The sequence below is a fragment of the Rana temporaria genome, chromosome 6 (genome assembly GCF_905171775.1).
Source record: "Rana temporaria chromosome 6, aRanTem1.1, whole genome shotgun sequence".
Lineage (NCBI taxonomy): Eukaryota > Metazoa > Chordata > Amphibia > Anura > Ranidae > Rana > Rana temporaria.
Genome location: NC_053494.1, coordinates 128,121,647 through 128,136,963, shown reverse-complemented (window position 1 = coordinate 128,136,963; position 15,317 = coordinate 128,121,647). Strand labels below are relative to the sequence as shown.

At 43.4% G+C, this 15,317-nt stretch overlaps 1 protein-coding gene across 1 annotated transcript in view; it reads right to left on the bottom strand.

The window, feature by feature from the left end:
- Window positions 1-15,317, bottom strand: part of PLEKHM3 (pleckstrin homology domain containing M3) — a 223,887-nt gene that overhangs the window by 36,429 nt on the left and 172,141 nt on the right. The gene's annotated exons all lie outside the window — the stretch shown is intronic.

Sequence of the window (15,317 nt, the reverse complement as noted above, 5' to 3'; positions counted from 1 at the left end):
GGACACATTTCATAAAACCAGACGAAGCCTGTTTCACCACCTTAAAGTGTACCTGTGGCAATGCTACAGAATATAAATTATTTACATATTTTGGACACAATGTAAGTAAGGGCTCTTTCACACGGGTGGACCGTTCAGGTCCGCCTGCCAGTTTTTTAGGCGAAAGTGAAAAATGAATCCGCGCAATAGGACCAAATATTGCCTGTGAGCGAGTATAGAGTTTTTATGCCCTTAATTAATTAATTTAAGCAGCTGCCCCTACCTGACTTATTTCACCTAGGTGAGATAATGATTTGAGAGAGGATGGAAGGAGGAATGGCGCTAGCTTTTAAAGTGCAGTGCTGATGTGGTAAATAGTGTTACAGGCGCCTGTACTTAAAGCGGAGGTTCCATTACAAAAAAAATAAATAAAAAAAAAATAAAAGTCAATACAGTACTAACACTGTAGCTGCTGAATTTTAATAAGGACACTTACCTGTCCTAGCCGCCAGGGATGTCGGCCCCCGCCGAGGCCGATCCTTGATCCTGGCAGCTCCAAGCGCCGCCATCCACAGTAAGGGAAACAGGCAGTGAAGCCGTATGGCTTCACTGCCCGTTTCCTACTGCACATGCGCGAGCAGCGCGGCGCTTTGTGAATGGGCCGGCTGCTTTCTGGGACACACACAGTTCCCAGAATGCAGCGCTCCCCATTCACAAGAAGACACCGAGTGTAGGAGGAGGAAGAGAATCCGCCGCGGAGGATGAAGAGGCAGATTCGGCACTTCCGCATAGCAACAGCTATTTAGGGTAAGTAAAATTATTATTTTTTTATTTCTGGTGGAAATTTTTTTTTCAGGTGGAACCTCCACTTTAATAGTGAAAAACGCAGTGACATATAATCAAATACAGGTAAATTTGTGCATTTTAATAAAACCTAATTTTGGATTTTATTAAGGTGCACTATTTTATTATATATTTTTTTGATCACTTGGAACTGCGTTTTTATCGCAGCTGCTCAAGCAATTTAATTCATCTATTTTCACTTAATCGCATTGCTGTTTACACACACATTTTGGATATCACCAGCATTTTCCTTTACTTTCCGTACTAGGATTTCAAAATTAGGTTTTATTAAAATGCACCAATTTACCTGTATTTGATTATATGTCACTGCGTTTTTCACTATTAAGTACAGGCGCCTGTAACACAATTTACCACATCAGCACTGCACTTTAAAAGCTAGCGCCATTCCTACTTCCATCCTCTCTCAGTTTTTTAGGCGGACCTGATCGGGCGCTCCGTGCTCCTCTATGGAGCCACGGATGTGAGCGGTGACAATGCCCGCTGACATCCTACCTGCTCCGATCCGCCAAAGTGTGACGGAGGAAAAACCTACTTTTCCATCCATCTGGGGGATCGGATCGGATGAACACGGACAGACGGTCCGTGTTCATCTGATCCCCCCATAGGGGAGAGCGGAGAAAAGACAGGGTGGTCCCTGCACAGTGTGCAGGGACCGCCCTGTCATCCGCCGGCTCAGCGGGGATCAACGGAGCGATCCCCGCTGAGCAAGCGGAGGTTCACAGGGCGGATCATTACTGACGTCATTTCGCGCAAAGCACGGCGGGAAATTTCAAAACGGAGCATGCGCATTTTAATTGGCGCGGGGACGTGCTTCATTTAAATGAATCGCGCCCCCTACCCGCCCAATTTGAAATACGCGCCGAGAAATACACTATGCCGCCGTAACTTACGGCGCAAAATCTTCCTGGATTCGACTTAGAGCCAGGTAAGATACGGCAGCATAGCGTATCTCTGATACGCTGCGCCAGGGCAATTCTATGTGAATCTAGCCCCAAATCTTTATTGGCTACATACTAAAACACATACATACTAGTAACAAGCTTGCTACCAGTGTGTTTTAGTATGTAGCCAATAAAGATTTGGATTTGGAATTTTTTCCCCTGCTGTAGCAAATTGGATCATGCTCTGCTGGGGTTTTTTGCCTTCCTCTGGATCAACTGTGGGTATGGATTTGGGTGTATAGGATTTTACTGTGTTTTTTATTTTTTGTGGTTGAACTGGATGGACTATGTAACTATGTAACTATGTATGGACTACACCAAGTTTCCGGCTTAATGTTACTAGACTCCAACCAAGCATTTTCAGTAGAGTTGGCCGGAGCAGGGAGTTGTTATAGTTTATGTGGACACCCCAGGCAAGACAAGTAATTTGCGCCCCTAACCCATGTAAATGTAACGCTGTGTGAGTCCTCTCCACTCGTACAGTATTAAAACCTCATATGGTAGATTTTAGGATCCATCACTCTTTCTCTTTGTTCTCCTTTCTTTCCCCTTTATCTCTCGCTATCCGAATTTCTTGTTTTTTCCCCCCATCCCTCTCTCTAGCCGTCTTTCTTGTTTTTTTCTCTCATGCCGGGTACAGACGAGAGGATTGATCCGCGGATACGGTCCGCCGGACCGTATCTGCGGATAAATCCTCTCGAGGATTTCCCCGGATTTGGATCCGATGAAGTGTACTCACCATCGGATCGAAATCCGTGCCGAAATCCCTTCGCGATGACGTGTCGCCGCGATGATGACGCGGCGACGTGTGCGACGCTGTCATATAAGGATACCCACGCATGCGTCGAATTATTACGACGCATGCGAGGGAGGGAATCGGACGGATCGATCCGGTGAGTCTGTACAGACCACCGGATCGATCCGCTGAAGCCGATTCCAGCGGATAGATTTCTTAGCATGCTAAGAAATTTTTATCTGCTGGAAATCGGTCGGGCCGAAAAAAATCCGCGGAAAAAGATCCGCTGGGATGTACACACCAGCGGATCTATCCGCTGGAACTGATCCGCAGATCAATTCCAGCGGATAGATCCTCTCGTGTGTACGGGGCCTTAGGCTACATTCACACCTGAGCATAGCGTTTTTGCTGCTTTTTTTATCGCGATTTGCAGCGACAAAACGCATCATTTTTTACCGCGATTTTGTACAGGTCTAGGATCACCAATGTAAAACGCTCAGGTGTGAATGCAGCCTTATTCTTTCTCTACCTTTTTTTCTTCCTCCCCCTTATTTCCTCTCCCTTCCATGAATTCTCTATTTGTATTCCTCCTTCTCTTACTCCTTGGTGGAGGGGGAATGGGATGAGTTCTGATCAGCCAACTTAGGTGCTCTTGTTTAAGGTCATCTGCTGATCTGAGAACTGTAGTCAGGACTTTTAATGGCAACTATAATCACAGGTAGTGTTACCCAGTGAGCCTCTGACTTTGTGGTGTCTCGTAGAAGTGACACCTATGCTGAAATCAGGAGATAGGGTCTCCTCCAGCCCCTCCCACCTCACAATCCTCACCAGTCAGCTGACCTCTAGTCTCTGCCCCCCAGCCATGCCGTAAACTGAATAGGCGGCTGCGAAGAGGCTGAGTGGGCGGCTGTGGGCTCCACAACAGCCCAGCTGGGTGGCCACCGGCTCCAGAGACAGCCCTACTGGGCAGATGCAAGAAGGCTGGGAGAGTGGTGCAGGGTTTAGGAACAGCCCAGGATTTGGTGACCCCTGGCAAATCATCATTTGACCCCAGAGGGGGTCCCGACCCCAGGTTGAGAACCACTGATCTAGACAGAAGAAGGAGTAATGGATACAGACAGCAGTATAACACAAGTTTCTAATCATATTCGCTTTTGGTTACTATGCAAGAAATGAAATATTGAAAATGTATCAATATACAATCAAACAGTGAATTGAGTAGTCCAGCCCTCAAAATTTCCACTCGCCTGCTAGCATTTGGCGAGTGGATTTAAGCTGGTGGCGAGTGATGACAGGGCTGCATGACCAATGTCCCTTCAATCTGTGCCTACACTTAGAGCCCTGATGTGATTGGCGGCCAAAGAGGAAAGGTGCATGCTCGGGAAAAGTAGTCTGGTGAGCCGCGCACAGGCAGAGCAATACACAGGTGCTCTCCTTACAATTCTCATTAAGCCATGGGACCTAACAGTATGACCTCCCTGAGCCTGCCCCCCTCCCCCCGACCAATGTAGCTGGAGAGCAGCGAGCAGGGAGCAGGAAGTAATGAGTCAGGTGGAGGATTGCGAAAATTACCACTCCGGGGTGTCCCAGGTAGGCAGTGCAGCGCTCACTGAAAGTTGCCCCGACATGAGAGTGACAGCCTTCCAGTTTGTGCAGTTTTCTTCTCCTTGTGCTCTATGTAGGTGTCCAGCAGTTCAGCCTGAGCACTGTGAGCAGACTGGTCTCAATGTGCGCTGTGCTATGGTGTCAACGGCTGTGCAGTTGTGTGGATCTCGGCGCTGGATTGTACTCCCTCCCGCTGTGCTGCAGCTCCTCTCCTCACTGCCAGCCTGAATAAAAGGGGGAAGTGGGGACATGCAAATGTGGAGCCGCACACGCAGGCTCCTGATGATGAGATGAATAGGAGAGGGAGAGAGAGGATGGATGGATGGGAGTTGCAGAGGAGACGGCAAGAGAATGGGGAAGAGATCCAGTTCTAGTGCCCTGTCCCTCTGGTCTGCCCCCAGTGCCCTGTGCCATTTTGTTAAAGTTGTTTTTGGTAATATTTAATTGTGTAACTTGATTCTGCATAAAACATTTAACAGTGTCATTCCATGAGATAATCTACAAGGGGGTGTTTAGGGGCGCAATTAGGCGTGGAGCAGTGTATGAATTAGGTGGGGCAACTGGTGGCGAGTAACTCTTGAGGCCTGGCTAGTAGCTCAGGGCTTGAAATTTTGAGCCCTGGAGTAGTCCATAAAGTTCAATATGGAAATAATTACATGTGCCAATAGCAATGAAAGCATATTGTGGAATGAAGGTGAATCTAATTCTTCTCTAGATAATGATATATCCCACCGGGTTGTAAACCCTGTGAATTGTTAGAGAATTCCACCATACACACATGCCCTCCACCGTAATCAAGCCTCTTACCAGATGGTTGTGAACTGAAGTAGTTCTCGAGGGGCTTGTTCATGCATGCATCCAAGGAGTACTAAAATGGGTGGTTGTTGGGCGTCATTTTTTGAACTTCAACGTGAGTTACGTCCTTTCCTATTCACGTATGACTTACGAAAAAAAAAAATAAAAAATTTAAATCCGACGCGGGAACGACGGCCATACTTTAACATGGCAAGTCTATCTATACGCCACAAAATAGCAGCTTTAACTATATACCGGGAAAAGCCGACTAGCGACGACGTAAGAGAATGCGACAGCCGCGCGTACGTTCGTGGATCGACGGAAAAAGCTAATTAGCATACCCGACGCGGAAAAGGACGCAAACTCCACCCAGCGGGCGCCGAAGTATTGCACCTACGATCCAAAGGCGTACGAAGCCGTACGCCTGTCGGATCGAAGCGAAAAGCCGTCGTATGTTGGTTTGAGGATTCAAACTAAAGATAAGATGTGGCAAATTTGTAAGTACACCGGCGTATCAGTGGATATGCCGGCGTACTTGCTTTGTGAATCTGCCCCCTGGATTTTATGAACTACACCAGCTTGAGGTTACTATGTATCCGATCATCTTAGTGCAGGAGCACTACAGCCAGAACATCGGTCCTCAGCCACTAGAATCTGAATTTGTAGTTGAGCTTGGGTATTTTTGATTTGCTCTTGTGTGCACTGAAGTTTTCTTCTGCTGCAATCTTTGCCCTGGCCTTACTAAAGAGTATTGTTGTTTCCCTGACTATGACTTGCTTTCAAATTCTGCCCTGTTTTTTTAATTATGCAACTGACTCCTGGTATAGGAAACCAAATGGGCCTGTTTAAACCTTGGCTTGGGCATCTCCAAGGATTGCTTGGTGTCAAGAAAAATTTTAGAAATTACTCATGTAGATCGCAGACTGGATATGAGGATATGTTTTATTAATTTTCATTTCAGGGTTACAACTACTTTAGGAGTCAATCGTGTTTGAGAAATAAAGACACAACGGCTAAAAAGCATAAAGAAATGCTCGGCTGGCTTAAGGTATAACTAAAGGCAAACCTTTTTTCTGTGTGCCCATTAAAGAGACTCTCTCTCTATGTACTCTTTACCTTTATCATTGAAAGTGAAAGTAATTTTCAGTTGTCCTCAGAAAAGTATTATATACAAAAAGCTCTATACAAAATAATAATAAAAAATGGTTCTACTTTAACTGAGTGAAAGTAGGCAAAAATCCCATAGTACTCACTGTTAAACAGTTAAATTTACTGGTGTTTCTGGGATTCTTGATCCACTTTCTTCAGATGTTTTTATGCTCTCAACCTTTTACTATTACAAACTGGCTCCTGGTATAGAAAACCAAACAAGTTTAAGCCTTGGTTCTGTATTCATATTTCTGACGTTTTAAAGACTTTTGACAACTATTCTTGGTTAGTCTTGTTTCTACGTTAATAATTGTGGGGTAATTTATAATCAATTCAAATGTAGTATATATGACTTGGAGGCATACAAGTTCTAGTAGGCACTTTGAGTGAAAAAGAAAAGACAAATAGGAGGTTTTTTTTCTGGACCCCAACATGCATTCAGCCACGTAGGAACAGAAATTGGGCTATATTTTAATTCAAGATGCAACAACTCTCCTGGCCACCACAGGTGCAAAATGTAAACAGGCCAACGGCTGTGTAAGTATTAAGAGCCAACCGTGTTTGAGAAATAAAGACACACCAGCTGAAAAGCATAAAGAAATGCACAGCTGACTTAATTGAGTGGAAGTAGGCAAAATTCCCATAGCACTCACTGTTAAACAGTTCTATTGATTCTAATTTGATAACAATTAACTAGTGTTTCTGGGATTCTTGCTCCACTTTCTTTAGATGTTGTGCACACACAAATCTTTTACCATTACGTTGAGAAAGTAATCCCAGCAGGAGCTAAATCAGTGGCTCATAGGATGAAATAGACTATGACCCAAAGGTCATGGTTCAAGTCAGCACAGGTCAACTGGGATAAAAAGCTTCTGTGGAAGTTGTTGTAGTTCATGCATTCATTTAGCTGTTAATCTTATTTTATTTACATGGGCCTTTTCACAGTAGTGTAATGATCATACAAACATAGCAGATATTATTTGTTGGCATGTTGTCCTTGAACCATATGTAAAAGAAATCACTAAAAAAATATCATATATATTTAATTATCTAATTTTCATAAATCAGCAGCTTTCATTAAAATTATGCCTGGTGATTTTACTATGAAGGTCGATGTTCAGTTACTTTCTGTTATAAAGGTAACAATCCTATATCCCTTCGTTCCAATTATGCTTTTGCAAGCAATCAGTCCTTCATACTGCCCAGAGAAATGCTATGCAGTCATTGCTGGAGTGCATGCATGTAAACATAAAGTGGTTGCAAAGGGGCCAAAAAAGGATAAGTGGCACTGAGATCCAACAAAGGATGAAAATAAAATAAAAAAAAGCATTTTATTTAAAAAAGGTAAATTATTTATTAAACACAATGCTTTAGGAAATTATTATTTAGTTAGGATTTACATATTCTCTACCTGCAAAGATATTTTATTGCATATCTGGTGATGCTGAATTTCTTAACTTTACTTCTTTTATAAAATATATATTTGGTCATTTATTAATAATTTAATTGTATGCATAGCCCAAACTAACCCTAAACTGTGACTGTATAATGAATGATGCAGTTGTGATGTTCAACAATAAAATGGAGGCACAACAATAATTCCTACCCCCAAATTATATGTAAGCCAAACTTTATAACTCTCCAACTAGCAAGCCAAACACATATACAGTATATGCTTTATATCTTTCCAGCTAATGCAAGGTTTGTTGATCTTTTTGTATCTCAGAGTAAAATGAGTAGGATGGATACAATCAAGACAAAATGTACAACCTATTAAGGCTGGGTTCACACTCCTGTCTTACAGTGAGGAAAATAAGTATTTGAACACCCTGCTATTTTGCAAGTTCTCCCACTTGGAAATCATGGAGGGGTCTGAAATTGTCATCGTAGGTGCATGTCCACTGTGAGAGACATAATCAAAAAAAAAAAAATCCAGAAATCACAATTTATGATTTTTTAACTATTTATTTGTATGATACAGCTGCAAATAAGTATTTGACCTGTCTATCAGCTAGAATTCTGACCCTCAAAGACCTGTTAGTCTGCCTTTAAAATGTCCACCTCCACTCCATTTATTATCCTAAATTAGATGCACCTGTTTGAGGTCATTAGCTGCATAAAGACACCTGTCCACCCCATACAATCAGTAAGAATCGAACTACTAACATGGCCAAGACCAAAGAGCTGTCCAAAGACACTAGAGACAAAATTGTACACCTCCATCCACAAGGCTGGAAAGGGCTACAGGGAAATTGCCAAGCAGCTTGGTGAAAAAAGGTCCACTGTTGGAGCAATCATTAGAAAATGGAAGAAGCTAAACATGACTGTCAATCTCCCTCGGACTGGGGCTCCATGCAAAATCTCACCTCGTGGGGTCTTAATGATCCTAAGAAAGGTGAGAAATCAGCCCAGGACTACATGGGAGGAGCTGGTCAATGACCTGAAAAGAGCTGGGACCACCGTTTCCAAGGTTACTGTTGGTAATACACTAAGACGTCATGGTTTGAAATCATGCATGGCACGGAAGGTTCCCCTGCTTAAACCAGCACATGTCAAGGCCCGTCTTAAGTTTGCCAATGACCATTTGGATGATCCAGAGGAGTCATGGGAGAAAGTCATGTGGTCAGATGAGACCAAAATAGAACTTTTTGGTCAAATTCCACTAACCGTGTTTGGAGGAAGAAGAATGATGAGTACCATCCCAAGAACACCATCCCTACTGTGAAGCATGGGGGTGGTAGCATCATGCTTTGGGGGTGTTTTTCTGCACATGGGACAGGACGACTGCACTGTATTAAGGAGAGGATGACCGGGGCCATGTATTGCGAGATTTTGGGCAACAACCTCCTTCCCTCAGTTAGAGCTTTGAAGATGGGTCGAGGCTGGGTCTTCCAACATGACAATGACCCGAAGCACACAGCCAGGATAACCAAGGAGTGGCTCTCTGTAAGAAGCATATCAAGGTTCTGGCGTGGCCTAGCCAGTCTCCAGACCTAAACCCAATAGAGAATCTTTGGAGGGAGCTCAAACTCCGTGTTTCTCAGCGACAGCCCAGAAACCTGACTGATCTAGAGAAGATCTGTGTGGAGGAGTGGGCCAAAATCCCTCCTCCAGTGTGTGCAAACCTGGTGAAAAACTACAAGAAACGTTTGACCTCTGTAATTGCAAACAAAGGCTACTGTACCAAATATTAACATTGATTTTCTCAGGTGTTCAAATACTTATTTGCAGCTGTATCATACAAATACATAGTTAAAAAAATCATACATTGTGATTTCTGAATTTTTTTTTTTGATTATGTCTCTCACAGTGGACATGCACCTACGATAACAATTTCAGACCCCTCCATGATTTCCAAGTGGGAGAACTTGCAAAATAGCAGGGTGTTCAAATACTTATTTTCATCACTGTATATCATCTAATGCAAGGGTAGACAAAACAACGCAAAGTGCAAAATGTGAGTGCCATATACTCTGATGAATGCAAAGTAATGATATAGTTCTACTGACATGCATGCACTGTATCCAACTCACTGTTTATAAAAATTCACCCCTAGGTGGTAGTGATTTTGCTATATGCATGAACACCAACATGTTACTTACCCCAACTTTTTTTATGGTTACACATGTTGTCTGGTAGCCGGACCGTTTTCAGCGGACATGTCCACTCGGAGATTTCTGTCTGATGGTTGTACACACCATCAAACAGAAATCCCCTCGGACAGGATACGCGGTGACGTGCCGCGCCGATGACGCGGCGACGTGCACGGCCCTGGAAGGTCAATGCTTCCACGCATGCATCAAATCACTTCGACGCATGCGAGGGCTTTGGGCCGAGCGGACATGTCCGGTGAGTCTGTACAGACGACCGAACATGTCCGACGGACAGGTTTCCAGCGGACATGTTTCTTAGCATGCTAAGAAACATTTGTCCGCTGGAAACTGTCCGATCCGCCGGACAATTGTCCGGTCGGCCGTACACACGACCGAACATGTCTGCTGAAACTGGTCCGTCGGACCAGTTTCAGCAGACATGTTCGGTCGTGTGTACGGGGCCTTAGATGTACAGATGTTTTCTTGTTTTATGCTACGGACTTGCTGTACAAAAGCTCTCCTGCATTGAAATTGTGTATGTTGCCTGCTTGGACTGTTCATGGGCGTCCCTGTTTTATTGTTTGCCACTGCCTATATCAGTTAAAAAATAAAGTTCACCTTTCCTGAAGAAGAAAATGTGCATTTACTAAATTTTCTGGCAGAAGCCTGGAAAGCATTACACCCCTTATCAGTGGATCAGGGGTGCAATGTCGGGCTTCTGCAGACAAGCCCTGCAGCTTTACACCTGTATATTCATATGGTCTGTCTGTTGAAAGCTGCAGGGCTTGTGAATGAAATATGAGAGCGCTTATCAGTGCCCTTGCAGTTCATTCAGAGCTACAAACCATCAGACACAGTGGATGATGGTACTTTTAGTTCATTTATTTGCAGAAAACTGAGAATGTACTGTTTTTCAATTGTGACAGTGGGTGCAGGAGGGAGGGACACACGAGGGAGGGATCGGGAAAACAAGCAGCAGAAGCTGGAATATGTAACAAGCTGCAGAAAGTGAACTTAGCATTAAAGCTTGTCCCCCTTTATGAAAATGGGATTAAAGTGGACACAGAGGCTGAGTATCGGCTGAGTGCAGAGCTGCAGAGCGTAAATTTAAAAACAGAGAAAACTGCACTGGCAGTTTTCTCAGATTTTTCTATTTCTGCATGGGGCTCTGTGCTTGGAGATCCTTTAGAGTCTTGGGTGGGACGGGATCTCCAACCCTGTGTCCAGGTTTTAAAGACAGCCGGCAGGGTGTGTGCCCAGGTGCACACAGCTCATATAATGAAGGGCTGGGGAGAGCAGAAGTGAGAGGAAGGTGAAGTTGGAGCAGTGGCTGCTAGTGAGTGCCTCTGTGTGAAGATAGATGCTGTGTGCATTAAGAAGCTCAAAGCTGTGTGCGTTGAAGGGCTTCAAGCTGTGTGCGTCCAAGAAGCCAGAAGCTGTGTGCATTGAGGGGCTTCAAGCTGTGTGAGTTTAAGGACCCCTAAGACAGTATGCATCCAAGATTGGGGGCCTGGAGGAGCTGGTGGTTTAAGGGACCAGTACCTATGGCAGCAGTGCTGTCGAAGCGTAGTTCAGTTATCTCTGAACATCTTTTAAACCCCTGCATGGGATTCCTGAATGGACTTTTTTTTTGTTTTGTTTTTTCATTTAATAAACGTGGACCACGGAGCTAAACACCCCCATACCACAATATATCTATATATATATATATATATATATATATATATATATATACATATATATATATATATATATATATATATATATATATACACATATACTCACATACACAGTGCTCAGCATAGATGAGTACATCCCTTTTGAAAAGTAGGATTTTAATAAATATCTCAATGAACCCAATAACAATTTCCAAAATTTGGACAAAACTGAGTTTTATAGAACAATTGTTTAGCTCATTACATGAAAATAAGGTAATACAGTAATATAACTTGGATTACAAAATCTTCAGTTTTACTCAAATTAGATGCGAAAATTAATACACCCGACAACAAAAACTACTACGTCTAGAATATTCTATGACCTCTATGATTTGTAAGGACAGCACCAAGTCTTCTAGGCATGGAATGAACAAGGGGGCGACATATTGCAACATCTATCTTTTTCTATTCTTCAAGAATGACCTCTTTTAGAGCCTGGATGCTGGATGGAGAGTGATGCTCAACTTGTCTTCAGAATTCTAGTGACTGGGAAAAAACCCTGGGAATCAATCTCACCTTCGCTGAGAGCCCTTCATTGGTTGCCAGTTAAAGACAGAATTGTTTTTAAAGCACTCTGTCTAACGCATAGATGTATCCATGGGAAGGCCCCCCTTTATCTATCCGAAAAAATAAAAGCTCACAACTCCAATCGCGTTCTGCGATCCACCAACCAAAATCTGCTCCAAATACCCAAAGCCAGATACAAGTCCAAGGGAGAAAGAAGATTTGCGGTTCAGGGTCCCAGACTATGGAATGCTTTATCAACCAGCATTCGGTTGGAGGAAAATCACCAAGCGTTCAGGAGAAAGATCAAAACTCATCTCTTTTGATATCAAAGGAGACAGGAACAACAAGCGCCCAGAGGCGATTTGGTTCGCATGTGCTGCGCTATATAAGTTTTTCATTCATTCATTCATTCAATTCCCCATAGGTGTTTGATTGGGTTCAGATCAGAAGACATACTTGGCCACTGAATCACTTTCACTCTGTTCTTTTTCATAAATGCAACAGTGGCCTTAGATGTGTGTTTCGGATCATTGTTATGTTGGAAAAGTGAACAACGACCCAAGGCATGGAGTGAGGGTAGCATCTTCACTTTTAATATAGAGCAGTACATCTGTGAATTTATGATTCCATAAATTAAATGCAACTCCCCGACACCAGCAGCACTCATGCAGCCCCACAGAAGGACACTGCCACTACCATGTTTCACTGTAGGCACCATGCATTTTTCTTTGTACTCCTCACCTTTGCGACGCCATACAGTTTTGAAGCCATCAGTTCCAAAAACATTTACCTTGGTCTCATCACTCCAGAGTACAGAGTCCTAGTAGTCTTCTTTTTCAGAATGGGCCCTGGCAAATTCTAGGCTGGCTTTTTTGTGCATGGGCTTTAGGAGAGGCTTCCTTCGTGGACGAAACCCATGCATGCCATTCCTCTGCAGTGTACGCTGTATTGTGTCACAGGAAATAATCACCCAAGTTTGGCCTTTGTACTTCTTTAGCTAACTGCAGTGAAGTTGCATGGCGATTTTCTTCGATCCTTCTCCATCAGAAGACGTTCCTGTCAAGGCGTTAACTTTCGTAGAATGTCTCTGTAAGATGGTTGCAGTTCCATCATCAATAAATATTTGTATCACTTTTGCTACAGTATTCTGACTGATGAGTAAAGCTTAGCCTTCACCTTTTCTTGTGTAAAGAACTTTTGACATTTCTCTTCCATGCAGTGCCATTGTTAACAGCATGAAATGGGAAGGGGAAGTAATGCCCCTTAATAATCAACTGTCTGCTGGACAACTGTTTAATGAATAATTAAAGTGGATGAAAACCCTCACATATACCCAGTAAGTGAACAGCCTCAGATGATACACAGACATGAAACAAATCTCCCTACATAAGTTTTACATGTATATCTGCTGTCTTCAGCTTTATATACTGTTTAGAAAGTTCAGATCGTTGTTAGGCGATTTTCTCTTCCTGTTCAGCACTACAGTGAAGCCTGGGCATACAGCCAACACAGCTGATTGGAGGAAAGGCACACACCCCCTCTCCTCATAGGTAGAGACTTTCAGAGCTGATTGTTGAATAGTTCAGGGCTCTGCTAATCTATTTTTAGCATCCTCACTAACACAAATCTCAGGCTGCTTTTATCATATGTGACAAATAACAGAAGAACGGAGCAGGAGACAGCTACGGGACACAGTGCTTTGAAAAGAGATAACAAAACTGCAGATATATGAGCTTAAATTCCATGAATTTGGTTTACATCCACTCTAATTAGGATTCTGTTGTCTAAAATGTAGCTTTGCTCCCAAGACATTAGGGTGTATTAATTTTTACAACATGGCCTTGAATGTATTTGTTAGGAAAAATCCTTTTTTGTGTGTGCAAATTGACAACTCTTGGTTGCAATCAATGGCCTGCATTTCTGGGAGCATTTTGTAGTATAGTGTCCCATAGAAAACGTTGATTCTGAAAGGAAAGTAACATTTTCTGACAAATCTGTTGTGGGTGTACTCATTTATGCTGAGAGCTGTATACATACATACACACACATAAGAATCCGCAGACCAGAGAATCCCAGCAAGCCAAAACATACTTTAAATTTCTGCAAGTTCATACATAGCTTTTGCTGGAGAGATACATTGTTGCATCAATAAAGCAATTTTATTGTGAACAGGCAACACCCATACATAAATTAGCTGAAGAGTTCTAGTCTTGTGTCAAAACCCACTTCACGCACATCTGAGAAAAAGCTGGGTAACCAGTTATTCAGTGTGACGATGTGTGTAAAATGTTTCCCATTCATGTAAAGATCTATTAATTGCTCTGAAAAACAGTTACATCAGATGAGAAGATCAATAGACTGTATAGACACATGCTAATAATGTCGCTCTCTTTCATCTTTTGTGTGGTGATTCAGGTGCCAGCTTTACTCTGGTTCCCAAGGTTTACAATAATGGGAGACCAACAAAAGTGGCAATGAACATCACAAAATGTACGAAAGTCTAGCTATACAGCTGCACTGCCTTGGTTGAATAACAGGATATACTAACTGCTTAACCCCCCAACAACACTTTAAGGATTTGTTATCACAACACCCCAATATGGGACATTAACCACCTAATCACCGCCTCATAGCCGAAATACGGCTACAAGACGGTTCCTTAACTCTGGGAGGACATCCATGGGGGCGCGCACACGGGAGTGTCCGTGACCGCCGGGGCATCACGGATCACGATAAATTGCCGCTGATAGCAGCGGTTTACCACGTGATCGCTCCATCCAATGACGGAGCGATCACTTGTAAACAAACCGGCGTCATGTGATGACGGTTCCTCCCTCCCCTCTCTGTACCCAACGGTACAGTGTGAGAGAGGGGAGAGAGCGGAGGCAGCAGCAGTGCTGTGGGCTGGATCTGTGACAATTGCAGTCACAGATCCAGCCAGCCATCCATCCATCCCTGCTCAGCCATCCCTGCCCAATACTCACAATACCCTGCAATTCTATGCCCCATACTGTGCAATCCCTGCAATACTCTGCAATACCCTGCAATGCCCCACAATACTCTGCAATACCCCGCAATACTCTGCAATACCCCGCCATACGACCCCCCCTCCAGCTTCTACCGACTCAACGCTACGATCAAAGCCAGGATTGTTTTTTTTCAGGCTTCCCAGCCTACAGATGAGATGTGGGGTCTTATTAAACCCATATCTCACTGTAAAGAGGACCTGTCATGCCATATTCCTATTACAAGGGATGTTTACAGATTTAAATCAGTATTTCTACACAGGTTAACAGATTTCCCTAGATCAAATAAATGCAGAGTACTATGCACTTTTTTATGCCAGCGGAGGCAGCAGCAGTGCTATGGGCTGGATCTGTGACAATTGCAGTCACAGATCCAGCCAGCCATCCATCCATGCTAAGCCATC